General features: G+C 42.7%; 2 long non-coding RNA genes across 6 annotated transcripts in view; one reads left to right on the top strand and one right to left on the bottom strand.

The window, feature by feature from the left end:
• LOC129637026 (uncharacterized) overlaps positions 1–12,944 on the bottom strand; it is a 39,819-nt gene that overhangs the window by 4,316 nt on the left and 22,559 nt on the right. The window contains exon 4 of the long non-coding RNA XR_008707295.1: positions 12,162–12,316. This is a non-coding gene — a long non-coding RNA (uncharacterized LOC129637026). The remainder of the gene's footprint in view (positions 1–12,161; positions 12,317–12,944) is intronic.
• The window catches only part of LOC129637025 (uncharacterized), a 40,452-nt gene that overhangs the window by 20,453 nt on the left and 7,055 nt on the right, over positions 1–12,944 (top strand). For all 5 annotated transcript variants that reach the window (XR_008707294.1, XR_008707291.1, XR_008707290.1 and 2 more), the window contains one exon: positions 12,122–12,322. This is a non-coding gene — a long non-coding RNA (uncharacterized LOC129637025). The remainder of the gene's footprint in view (positions 1–12,121; positions 12,323–12,944) is intronic.

Genomic DNA, 12,944 nt, shown 5'->3' with positions numbered 1-12,944 from the left:
AGAAGGCTGGCTGCTGTTTCTCTTTCTGCGAGGGGGTCATAAGGAATCTCTGTGATGTTTTCATGGTTGTGCTTTAGTCCCCGCATCCTGTGCATCTAGTCCCTGCTGAGCTTTTGGCTTTCTTGATTTTGTTTAAAAGTAAAACAGCCCATGCCTCAGACTCACAGACTGGAAAGAACTTTGAAGGAGATCTACTCATGCAACCTTCCGTTTGATGCCTCTCCGCACCCCAGATTCTTCCTCTCTCAGGATTTCACATGGTCTTGGATAGGAGAGGGAAAATAATGAAGGTGGAAGCATAAGAACTGGAATAAATACTTCATGGTTCTGAACATTGTAGAGCAGCAGTTCTCAAAGTATGCTCTGGGACCCCATGGGTCCTCCAGATCCTTTCAGGGGTCTGCAAGGTCAAAATTATTTTCATAATAATACTGTTATTTGCTTTTTTCACTCTTATTCTCTCACCAGTATATGGTGGAATTTTCCAGAATTATGTGATATTGCAACAGATGAAATATAAAAGCAAATATGAGAATTATATCTTCTATGAAGCCAGAAATTAGATTTACAAAAATGCAAAGCAATTCTACTCCTTTCACTGATTTTTTGGAAAATATTTATATGTAATGAGTTTATTTCGGAGAAGGCGATGGCACCCCACTCCAGTACTCTTGCCTGGAAAATCCCATGGACGGAGGAGCCTGGTAGGCTGCAGTCCATGGGGTCACTAAGAGTTGGATACGACTGAGCGACTTCACTTTCACTTTTCACTTTTCACTTTCACGCATTGGAGAAGGAAATGGCAACCCACTCCAGTGTTCTTGCCTGGAGAATCCCAGGGACGGGGAGCCTGGTGGGCTGCCGTCTATGGGGTCGCACAGAGTCAGACACGACTGAAGTGACTTAGCAGCAGCAGCAGCAGCAATGAGTTTATTTATTTAAAACATGAGTTAACTATCTATAGAACTTCTCAGTTTCAATTTCTAATATGGTAAATATTGATAGCTATAACCCACATAAACAAAAGCTCTTTGGGGTCCTCAATACTTCTCAAGAATGAAAAGGGTCCTGAGATCAAAAAGTTTGAGAACTGAGCTTTAGACCATCACTAGCATCACACTGACATTATCTTAGGTCTAATTGTGAGTGGAGCAAAAGGTTTCTAGAATCACAATCCTGACAACTGGCATTTCTTGTGAGAAGAGCCAGTAATAGCTAGGTCCTCTTACCCCAACAGGACCCAGAGATGACAGCATAAAAATCTGAACCAGAGTCAGGCTCAGTTCAGTCCAGTCACTCAGTCATGTCCGACTCTTTACACGGACTGCAGCATACCAGGCCTCCCGTCCATCACCATCTCCCGGAGCTTACTCAAACTCATGTCCATCGAGTAGGTGATGCCATACAACATCTCATCCTCTGTCGTCCCCTTTTCCTCCCACCTTCAATCTTCCCCAGCATCAGGGTCTTTTCAAATGAGTCAGTTCTTTGCATCATGTGGCCAAAGCATTGGAGCTTCAGCTTCAGCATCAGTCCTTCCAATGAACACCCAGCACTGATCTCCTTTAGGATGGACTGGTTGGATCTCCTTGCAGTCCAAAGGACTCTCAAGAGTCTTCTCCAACACCACAGTTCAAAAGCATCAATTCTTTGGTGCTTAGCTTTCTTTATAGTCCAACTCTCACATCCATACATCACTACTGGAAAAACCATACCTTTGACTAGACAGACCTTTGTTGGCAAAGTAGTGCCTCTGCTTTTTAATATGTTGTCTAGGCTGGTCATAATTTTTCTTCCAAGGAGTAAGCATCTTTTAATTTCATGGCTGTGGTCATCATCTGCAGTGATTTTGGAGCCCAAGAAAATAAAGTCTGTCACTGTCTCCGTTGTTTCCCCATTTATTTGCCATGAAGTGATGGGACCAGATGCCATCATCTTAGTTTTCTGAATGTTGAGTTTTAAGCCAACTTTTTCATTGAACAGTATGAAGAGAATCAGCCTAGGCCCTATAATATCAACTCTATCAAAGAGTAAGTACATTTGTGGAAATGACTTAAGAAATGAGATTTTTGGCGATATTTTTTCTTCAATTTCATTGAAGTACACTAACCTGCACATATTTAGAGTGTACAGTTTGGTCAGTTTTGATATATGTGTACACCTGTGAAAATATCACCACAATCAAGATCACAAAGATTTCCATCACTCCCAAAGTTAGTTTATGCCCCTTTGTAATTCGTCCTTCCCTCCACCCCATCCCCAGACAACTGCTAATGTGCTTTCTAACTCTATAGATTAGTTTGTATTTTCTATAATTTTATACGCATGGAATCACACAGTAAATACTTTTCTTTTGGCCTGGGTCTTTTACTCTGCACTGATGATTTTGAGATTTATCCATGGTATTGTGTTGGGGATGAGATTTGAACTCTAGTTCTGCCATGTATTAACTCCAATGAGTTTGGGGAAATTACTTAAACTGTTCTTCACAGAGGAAACAATAAATAAAATTCCTATCTTGCATAGTTGTGAAGATAAAATAAGTCAATATAAGTAAATAAAACACTTAGTTCAGTTCCTGGTACTTACTGGGTAGTTGATAAATAGTTATTTTTGAACATATGTCTGGGGTAGGAATTAAGGAGGGTAACTAGCACAGCATGGGGATGGGGGAGAATCCTGTTTAGACTAACTTGATTCATAGCTCAGGGTAACTATTTGTTAAATGTTTCTCACTTGCACACCCCAAACCTCCACACATGCCAAGTTAACCAGGAAATTTTCCTTTAGCAAGGGCTGGGAACATGGAAATTTGTAGCTTTGAAAGTCCTGCCAGTTTGGAGTCACCCTGTTGGGGAAAAAAAAAAAAGTCCCACTAGGCTGCTTTGAAATGGAAAAGGCGTATTCCTTCTTCTTCATTGATTCCAGGTCCAACTGGCCTGATTTCCTCAAACTTGGGATGAAAACCCCTTGTCTGGAGATGGAGGTGGGCTTCAGAAGGTACTTGGCCAGAGGAAGTGGGGGATTGAGGTTTCTGTGTGACTCACTGCAGCTGAGCTTGAGTCAGGACAGAAGTGGTTGAGCTGAGGAGTGTCTCCGAGGATCCAAACGGGCTCCATTGCTTCTTGGCCTTTTAAGCGCCGCAATCGTGTTGTGCTTGCTACTGGCAACTGAAGCGTCTTGTATCCTCATGCTACTGAGGATAACTGCTCTTTCCTAAGCCTGAAGACATAGTCTGAGAGAGGGGAAAAAACCCCCAAAACACAAAGAGGACAAGAGAGAAGAGAGGAGGGCGGGTGAGAGCAGGCTGAATTGATCGATGTCTGTTCAGGTCTGGCTGGAAAACACAATGAAGTGAAAAGGCTTCTTGGTTGGCGTGCTTTTCTTCATCTTCTTCCCCAGGGTTTGAAGTGGGAGGGAGGGATGGGAAGAAAAGAAAGGAAGAGGTGGAGGATTGGCAAGGCCTGAGCAGAAGCAGCGCGCCACCCTCAGAATTGGGGAGGGAAAAGTAACTTGGTGATTCTGGAACCCTCTCGGAACACCCACTTGCTGGTCAATCCTTTCCTTCCAAAAGAGACTGTGACTCAGGGCAATGCTGCCAGTAGGGCATTTTGAATGATGGAAAGTTAAAGTGTCAGAAGCCAGCCCATCCCTGCCCTAGAAAAAACACCAGATAATTCCAGTTGGGGGTGGGATGGGTGTTGATGTTGGTATTTTTCCAGTTTAGAATATCTGCAAACTTTTATTGCGTTCTTACTTCGTGCCAATTCCTATCCTGAAGTACTTTGTAGCAGTTGTCTCAATCCTTCCAACAGCTTTGTGAGGCGAGCGTTGTGTTATTATCCCCATTGTACAGATAAACAGAAACTTACAAAGGTTAAGTAAAGAACCTAAGATCGTATAATTAGTAAGTGGCAGAACCAGACTTCCTTATCAGGTCTGTTTGAGCTCTGAGCCTGCATTCTTGAGCACCTCACTGTGCAATATGTTCAGATATTGTTTCTTAAACAGTTCACAGTTTACTATTTTTCTGGGAGAAGGAGGCTTGGAGCTGGGAAGATGGTACCTGGATAGTTATGTGTGAAATTCGCTACAGTACAAAGTTGAAATAAATGCTTCAGCAGGCCAAAGAAGAGAATACTCATTTCCATAGGCCTGGGATGATGAAATTAAGGAAATCCTTTTACTTGAAAAAAAATTGAAGTATAGTTGATTTACAATATTATATTACTGTAGTTTCAGGTGTTCAATATAGTGACTCAGTATTTTTGTAGATTATACTCCATTTTAAGTTATCATAAAATATTGGCTATATTCCTTGTGCCATACAATATATCCTTGTAGCTAATTTATTTTATACATAGTAGTTGGTACCTCTTAATCCCCTACTCCTATCTTGTTCTTCCCTACTTCCCTCACTCCACTGGTAAACGTTAGTTTGATCTCTATAGCTGTAAGTCTTTTTCTATTTTGTTATATTCATTCATCTTATTTTTTAGAGTCCACATTTAAGTGATAACATATAGCATTTGTCTAACTTATTTCACTAAGCATAATACCCTAATACCCTCCAGGTCCATCCATATCATTGCAAACAGCAAAATTAAAATTTTTATTACCAGGTAATAGTCCATTTTAATATATATCACATCTCTCTTTATCTGATGATAGGCACTTAGGTTATTTCCACGTCTTGGCTAATGTAAATAATGCTGCTATTTCAAATAATTTATTTTCAAATCAGGGTTTTTGTTTTCTACTTTTTAAAAATATGTGACTTTTTAAAAGGTTAGAAGCTCAAGCAGCAGCGCTAACTGCCTGGCATCATCTAGGACTGTGACCTTGGTTAAATTACTTGCCCTTTCTGAGATTTGAGTTCATCATCTGGAAAATGAAGGTACATTCCTTCATTCAACAAATGTTTATCGAGAGCTATTTTGTGTCAGGCATTGTCCTAGGCAACAGAGATGTATTGGTGAATAAGACAGACAAGGACCCTGCACTCACAGAGCTTCCATTCCTGGGGGGATAATAATTGTGCCTACTTCTTCTCTGATCTGCTTGACCAAGTCTGTTTCCATAGGACCATGGAGCTAACCTTTATTACACTTAGCAATTGTTGTAGTTTTTTCTTTGACCAAAGTCTAAACTCATTGAGGGCAGGCACAATGTCTGATTTCTTACTTTATTTTGTTTTTAGCTCATCAGCCACTGGTTCATATTAGGCTTTCATTAAATACTTGTTGAATGAATAAATGAAATGAGATTATGCATATAAAGGACCTGGCATAGTGAGACTCAGTGAAACATTATCTTCTATTATGGCTTGACATTTATGCTTCTCAGTTTGAAAAATGACATAAGCCACATCTATACCTATCTGCCTTTGATATCTAGTTCTGTGTAAAGGACTCTGCTGTTTGCCTACTTAACTGTCATTGCCCTTTCTCCTTGTTCGCAGACCCCAGAGTTTTTGATTGTTCACCCTCCCTCTACCCGTAGATCTGTAAGTGGCACAACTGGGATTTGAATCTAAGCAGTAGGTTTCATGGTATGAGCTTTTAACCTTTAAAAAAAAATCACATATTGGTAAATATTTGCATATCATAAATCTGACAAGGCATTAATATCCAAAAAATATAACTTCTACAAGTCAACAACAGGAAAACAAACAACCCAGTTGAAAACTGGGCAAAAGGGTTTAACTTTCTCTAAAGAAGGTAAACAAATGGCTAGCAGGCACATGAAAGATATTCAACATCACTAGTTATTAGTGAAAAGCAAATCAAAGCCATGATCGGAATCTTATCTCAAACCCATTAAGATGGATATAACCCAGAAAATAACAAGTATTGGTGTGTATGTGGAGCAGCTGGAATGCTTGTACACTGTTAGCGAGAATTTAAAATGGTACAGCCCCTGGGACTTCCCTGGTGGTCCAGTCATTAAAACTCCGAGTTCCTATTGCAGGGGGTCCAGGTTTGACCCTTGGTCAGGGAACTATACCACGTATGCTGCAACTAAAGGTCCTATGTGCCACAAGTAAGACTCGGCACACACACACAAAATATCTGTAACTTGAAATAGTTTAGCCAATAAAACTATTTTTTTTTAAATGATGCAGCTACTATGGAAAATAGTGTGGTGGCTCCTTAAAAAAGAGACAGCATTTGATCCAGCATTTCCACTTTTGGGTATATACCCAAAAGAATTGAAAATAGGGTCCTGAAGAGGTATTTATATACCCATGTTTGTAGCAGCATTATTTGCAATAGCTAAAAGGTGGAATCAACCTGTGTCCTTTAGTGAATGCTTGTTCATTTGCTAAGTCATGTCTGACTCTCTGTGACTCCATGGACTGCAACACGCTAAGCTTCCCTGTCCTTCACTATCTCCTGGAGTTTGCTCAAACTCATGTCCATTGACTTGGTGATGCCATCCAATCATCTCATCTTCTGTCACTCCCTTCTCCTCCTGCCCTCAATCTTTACCAGCATCAGGGTCTTTTCTAATGAGCCAGCTCATTGCATCAGGCCTTTGATGATGGTTAAATAAATACAGTGGAATATCATCCAGCCTTTAAAAGGAAAGAAACTCTGATATATGCTACAAGATGCATGAAACTGAAGACATGCTAAGTGAAATAAACCAGATACAAAAGGATAAATATTATATGATTCCACTTCTATGAGGTATCTAGAGTAGTCAGATACACAAAGACGCACAGTAGACTGATGATTGCTAGGGGTTGGGGGTAGTTATTGATGAACAGGTACAGAGGGAGGGCAAACCAGGATGAGCAGCTTGGAGGTGGGCATGGCAGCCCCAGAGTGAATATCCTGTGGGGTTGACCTGCAGTGTCAGCAGCATGAGTGTCCCATAGCCCACCATGCAGAGATGAGTTCAGCCGAGGAGGCTGGAGGCCCATCAGGAAAGGCTCTGTAAGTGCCTAAAGAAGGGCCCTCGGCTGGGCCAGCAGCTGCCCTTGACTGTGGTGGAGTCCGTCAAAGTGGGTGCTGTGGAGAGTGGGGAGCTATGTTGGTCCCTCTCAAAAAAATAGGTGCAGAGCTTTTATTTTGTAAAATGAAAAGAATTCTGTAGATGGATGGTGGTGATGGTATCATATTAATGTAAATGCACTTGAAGACTTTGAACTGTATATTTGAAAATGGTTAAGATGATAAATTTTATGTTATGTGTATTTCAATTTTAAAAAAGTTAATGATCAATTTTTTTTCAGCTAAGATTGTCTATTAGTATGAGGATTATATTTCAATATAACTGATGTATATATGTGTATATGTATATGATGTCACGACTGAGCGACTTCCCTTTCACTTTTCACTTTCATGCATTGGAGATGGAAATGGCAACCCACTCCAGTGTTCTTGCCTGGAGAATCCCAGGGACAGAGGAGCCTAGTGGGCTGCTGTCTATGGGGTCCCACAGAGTTGGACACGACTGAAGCGACTTAGCAGCAGCAGCAGCATAAAGCCACATATTAAAAATGAAAATAAAAGAACTTTCTTAACTTCATTATCTCAGGTCTGCAGGCCCACCAGGTCTGCAAGTCATGGCAATCACATTGGTGTTACTGGTGATGTGAGTACAAGTGGAGATGAGATTCCAGCCAGTGGGATATGAGGATAAGTCCACTGGGGGTAATTCTGAGATGAATTTCCTGATTAAAAAAGACACATGGGAAGATAGGGCCTGTCTGCTTCTGCTTCTTCTGTCTTCTTCTTATCTTGTCCACCTGAGATGCCTAGAACCATAGCAACAATCTTGGAATCATGAATGGTGCTAACAGAGACAATTGAGGATTTCAGAATTAAAAACTGCTTCATCCAAGATGGTGACTCGATGACATCATTTAATTCTAAACTAAACAACCCTGGGACCCTCTTTCCTCCAGACTTACCGTATGGTATTATAAATGTTCTTTATTGTTCAAGCCATTTTGAGTTGAGTTTTCTGTAACTGGTGGTTACAGGCATCCTAACAGGTGCAGACTATCATAAAATCAGGCTTAGGGTTTTCTGGCCCTTGGATTGCCTTTCTTTTGTGCAACCTTCCCTGAGTCAGAATAAATCTCACTTTCCTCTCCCAAGGAAGCACTGTTCCTTTGACAGCAAAAAGTCTTTGATGCGAGGCTGGGAGTCTGTGGCAGGTGTGGAGGTGCACCACCCAGACCTCCCTGCAAGAAGAAACTTGCCACGGCTGTCTTTTGGAGCCAAGTCCGCACCCTTCACAGCCCTGGCTAATGACTGAGGGTAACAGGGGTGTGAGGCCTGGCCACTTCCACTCAGTGGAGGGCTCCTTTGACCAGCGGTGTTTCCTCCAGAGCCTTTTCCTGCCCACTGCTGCTCTTCTCCTTTCACAGACACTACCGCCCCCCACCCCAAACGGCTCCCACACCTCACTTGGGGTCTGCTTCTCAGAGGACCCAGCTGGCACAGAGTAGATCACGAATAACTCCTTTTGAGGGGCTTGTCCAGCCTGGTCTGAAAATAGGAGACCTACTTTCTCCTCCTTGTCATTCTATCTTTCTAAACATATTCCTAATATCTCGAACAACAGATCAGTAGACACTCAATTATTTAGCAATGAAGTGCCTCTTAATGCCAGCTCAGCTTTGTACTGGAGGCCTTGAGTTCCTTATCTCAGGCAAGATAATCCTCAGGGAAATCCCAAGAGATGGGTACAGGTATCCTTATTTAACGGATGAGGAAACCGAGTCCTGAAATGTTAGCTGATGTTGCGAAGGTCACATTGTCAGAATGTGGCTGATCTCATTTTATTCAGATCTGGTTGTTAGCCCCTCAGAGAGCCCTGCTTTCCTACCTGGAGCACCTTCTCTACCTCCATTGTTCCCTACGACTCTGCCCCACTTTACGGCTCTCTGAAATCACTGTTGTGTTTGGTGTCTCTCGGTCTCTGAAAGGGAACCTTTCCATGGCAGTGGTCCCGTCTTATTTACTGCTGTAACCCCAGAATCTAGAACCGTATGTGACATTAAGCACTATTCAACTAGTCACTGAGTGGATTAATAAAGGAAACTAAGCTCAATATATTTATTTACATATATATTTACTGTGAGATAATGAGTGTTTGTTGTTTTAAGCCACTAAGTCATGGAGTAATTTGCTAAGGCAGTGAAAGAGAAAAACATTGTGCAGATATTATATATTAAACATTTTAAATCAAGCCATTTCTGCCCGTTACTGGGAGAGCGCCTAAATTTGGAGTTGAAAGAGTTCCCCGGTGACCCAAGCCCCTGGGACTGCAGTCAGGGTAACCAAGCCCCAGCATGAGCTTGTCCCCGTGGGCAGGTTTCAGAGCAAGGTTTAATGCTGTGTGTGTTCACACACCAAAGCTATTTTCACACAGAAAGTCTAAGTCGTGCTGTGGATTTCCTTGAGGGCCATCCTGAAAGACTAAGCTGTTCGAGGTTCAGCTGTTCAGATGGAAGGAGGTAGCACCACCAGATGCCAGAGGAAGGGTCATTTTCATTCATCGTTTTTCTTAAACTTGGCACTGAAGTAGGGTACCCGGTCCAGAATCAGCCCCTGTAAGTGGCCCACACAGGGCCCTTGGTGCCTGCTGTGGGAATCCAGTTTTGGGCCAGCTGTCAGTCGTGGGGGCCCAGAGGCCTGCTCAGCATCATGGAGCTGCCATACCAGCCCAGGGTGACCCTTGACCTGGTGGCTGCCTGCTGAAACTAAACTCATATATATATATGTGTGTGTGTGTGTGTGTATTTTTAATTAATTTATTTAGGCTGTGTCGGGTCTTAGTTGCAGCCGGCGGGATCTTTCATTGCAGCCACGAGGGCTTAGGTGCCTCATGGCATGTGGGATCTTAGTTCGGCAACCAGGGATCGAACCCATATCCCCTACATTGGCAGGTGGATTCTTAACCACTGGACCACCAGGGAAGTCCCTCAACTCATCTTTAAGGCATGTTTATAATCACTGTTTTAAATAATAAGCCACCACATTTGAATAACACTCCATAGTTTACAAAGTCTTCCCATGGTCATCTCACATGGTCTTCATAGAAATTGTTGAGGTAGAGCTGACATTGTTTAACCTTCAGGTTCTTCTCACACTTACTGGGCCTTCTGCCTGGAATGCTACCTCCACCCCATCCCCACCCCCATTCTTTGCCTCCATCCCTCTCTGCCCCCTTCTCTGTCACTTCCTTAGGAAGGCTGGCTCTGACCCTACAGCCCAGGTTAGGAACCTGGTGTTACACACACTCTTCATACAATGGTAAACAGTTATGTAATTATTTTATGACTGGCTTCCCTGCTAGCTGAGGCTCGAGGAAGACAGGGCCTTGTTATCTCTGGATAGGTCATATGCCACTGTGCCTGACACACTGTGGTGCCCATTATACATATATGTGTGTGTGTATATGAATATGACTGTCTAGATATGTATAAAATGAATGACTTTCATTCATTAAATGAAGAAATCAAAACCCATGGTCTAAGCCACTGTGGGAAGCTCTTTTGTTTGTTACCCACAGTAAGAAATTTTTATTCATCATGACTCCAGGAAACATGCATCCACACACACATACGATGGAGCTTAACTTATTGTGGACTAAACACTGATATTTTCTGTTCAGCTTGACTTCATTAAAAAATATTTAGTTCTAAAAAAAAAAAATTTAGTTCTAGTCTATTTCATTGATTTCATGACTGACTAATGTCTGAAGAACCTTGGACTAATGCACTTGCTCAAGGTCACCTAACTAGTATAGAGGTGGGATCAGAAGAATAATCCAGTGTTTCCCACCTATGACTCTTAAGTGGTTTTCTTGCGCTAAGGCAAAACTATCACAAAAGTCTTGTGTCAGTTTTGATAACCAGAGAACAGATTTGTCCTTCTGATTGTTAGTTGCAATTTAGGCAATCCTGGTCTCACTATCTGCAGGCATTTCAGTTTGGTTTGTCCAGGCACTTTGGCTCTCTGCAATGCAGCTGTCCACAGGTTTCTTCCTAGAAGCTCCAAAGGGAGAGATTTAGCCCTAATGGGTGGCACACCCAGACTTGCTGGAATTCTCATCCGAACATGAACATATGGACAGAGGCACATGGCATATTAAATGATTTACTGGGGTCAAAGATCAAGTCAATGGCAGACATCCTCAGGGTCTGTACGGCTAAGACACAGGGAAGCCCCTGCTAGGCAGGGCTGTCAGCCTGGACCTGGTCAGCCATCAGCCAGTTAATCTACAACGGCACCTTCTTTTCCTACCAGAGGGAGGTTTGACTTGAACTCCTGGGAGACCTGCCTTCTTGGAAGCTAGATTTCTCTGCTTCGGAGTCTAATTTAGCTGGTATTGGACTCAGAAAGCCTAGAGAAAGCTGAAACTTGTTTATTTGTTCTTTTATTCCTGGATTTATAATTTGACCTAATATACTGTATGTCTGTACATGTGTTGATCTCAAAAAATGTTTGAGCTTGCCTGCTTCTCAGGCCATGTTGGCAGGCAGCTGTTAAAGCCATCAGTGATGTTTGCTTCCAGTTACAAAAGAAAACATTCTCTATTTGGGGCTATGTTGTTGTTTTTTTCTTTCCTGATTTAAAAGGGGGAAATATGTTTCCCAGTAGAGATGTAAGGCTGCCCCCACCCCCTTCTAGGGCTCAGAATGACTAAGAAACCTTTTCGGCACACCTGGTTCATCATCTTTCTAATATTCATACTCTTTTTCTCTCCCTGAGGAAATATTCTTAAGGGATTTGGTTTAAAATTATTTGAGCAACTGGGCAGGTTTCTATCCTTCCCTGGGGATACCAGTTTATAGCTCAACATCTCCCTCAAACACTGGTGTGTTTCTAGCTCAGAATGAGCCAGGTTGTGTCCCATTATCAGCTGTACTGATGAAATAACTGCTGATGGGACCAAGAAAACACAAGTAATTCTAACCTCTGCCCAGAACCTTTGAAGGAATGCATAAAACCCTGACCTTGCTTTGGTGCTTTAGAGAGACCATCTGGGGAAAACTTCATTTCCCAAAATATATATGAAATTGAGAGTTCCACTGGCTGGGAAGTAGGAAAAACCATATGGCAAATGTGGGGTTCACATATGCAAATATTTGTTTCAGAGAAAACTAAACACGGTAAGTACACCGTTGAAGGACTGACCTGCACCCTGGGGAAGAGCACAGGAGGAGCTGGAGGTGGAGAAGAGTGAGGGATGGAGAAGCCAAACTTCAGCTGGGAAACAGGACACAAGGCAGGATGACTTGCTGGAGGGTGGAGGTGCCTTTGGAAGTGCTGGACCAAAGTTCAGGAACCAGCTGGAGGTGAGAAAGGCAGGGAGATTTGAAAATGAGGAATGGGGGCCTGTGGGGAAGATGTGGCTGCCTAAATGAAAGAGGCTTGGAGGGGGAAAAACGACTTGAAAAATAGTGCCTCAGAGGAATCCAGGGATGGTTAGAATCCCTCAAAGGACAGCTTGGACTCAAGATCAAAGATGAGATCTGGGCTGCTCCTTGAAAGGTCTCTATAACCCCAGGATTTCTGACTAAAGGACACAGTCAAGTTGAAATTGCTAAGCCACCAATTTAATGTGCTAATCACCTGAACCAAGGGACTCTAAGAAACAAGACTCTTATTTATTTATTTGTGGTCGTGCTGGCTCTTCATTGCTGCTCGGGCTTCTTTCTAGCTGCAGTGAGCTTCTTTCTAGCTGCAGTGAGCAGGGCAACTCTCTAGTTGTGGTGCGCGGGCTTCTCATTGTGGTGGTTTCTCTTGTTGTGAAGCATGGGCTCTAGGGCGCTTGGGCTTCAGTCGCTGCAGCACATAGGCTCAGTAATTGTGGTGCACAGGCTTAGTTGCCCCACAGTGTGTGGGTTCTTCCCAGATAAGGGAGCAAACCTGTGTCTCCTGCATTGGCAGGCAGAGTCTTTACCACTGAGCCTCAGG

Source organism: Bubalus kerabau, chromosome 22, assembly GCF_029407905.1.
Source record: "Bubalus kerabau isolate K-KA32 ecotype Philippines breed swamp buffalo chromosome 22, PCC_UOA_SB_1v2, whole genome shotgun sequence".
In the NCBI taxonomy this organism is placed as follows: Eukaryota; Metazoa; Chordata; class Mammalia; order Artiodactyla; family Bovidae; genus Bubalus; species Bubalus kerabau.
Note: the sequence above shows the minus strand (reverse complement) of the source record. Positions and strands in the feature narration are given on the sequence as shown.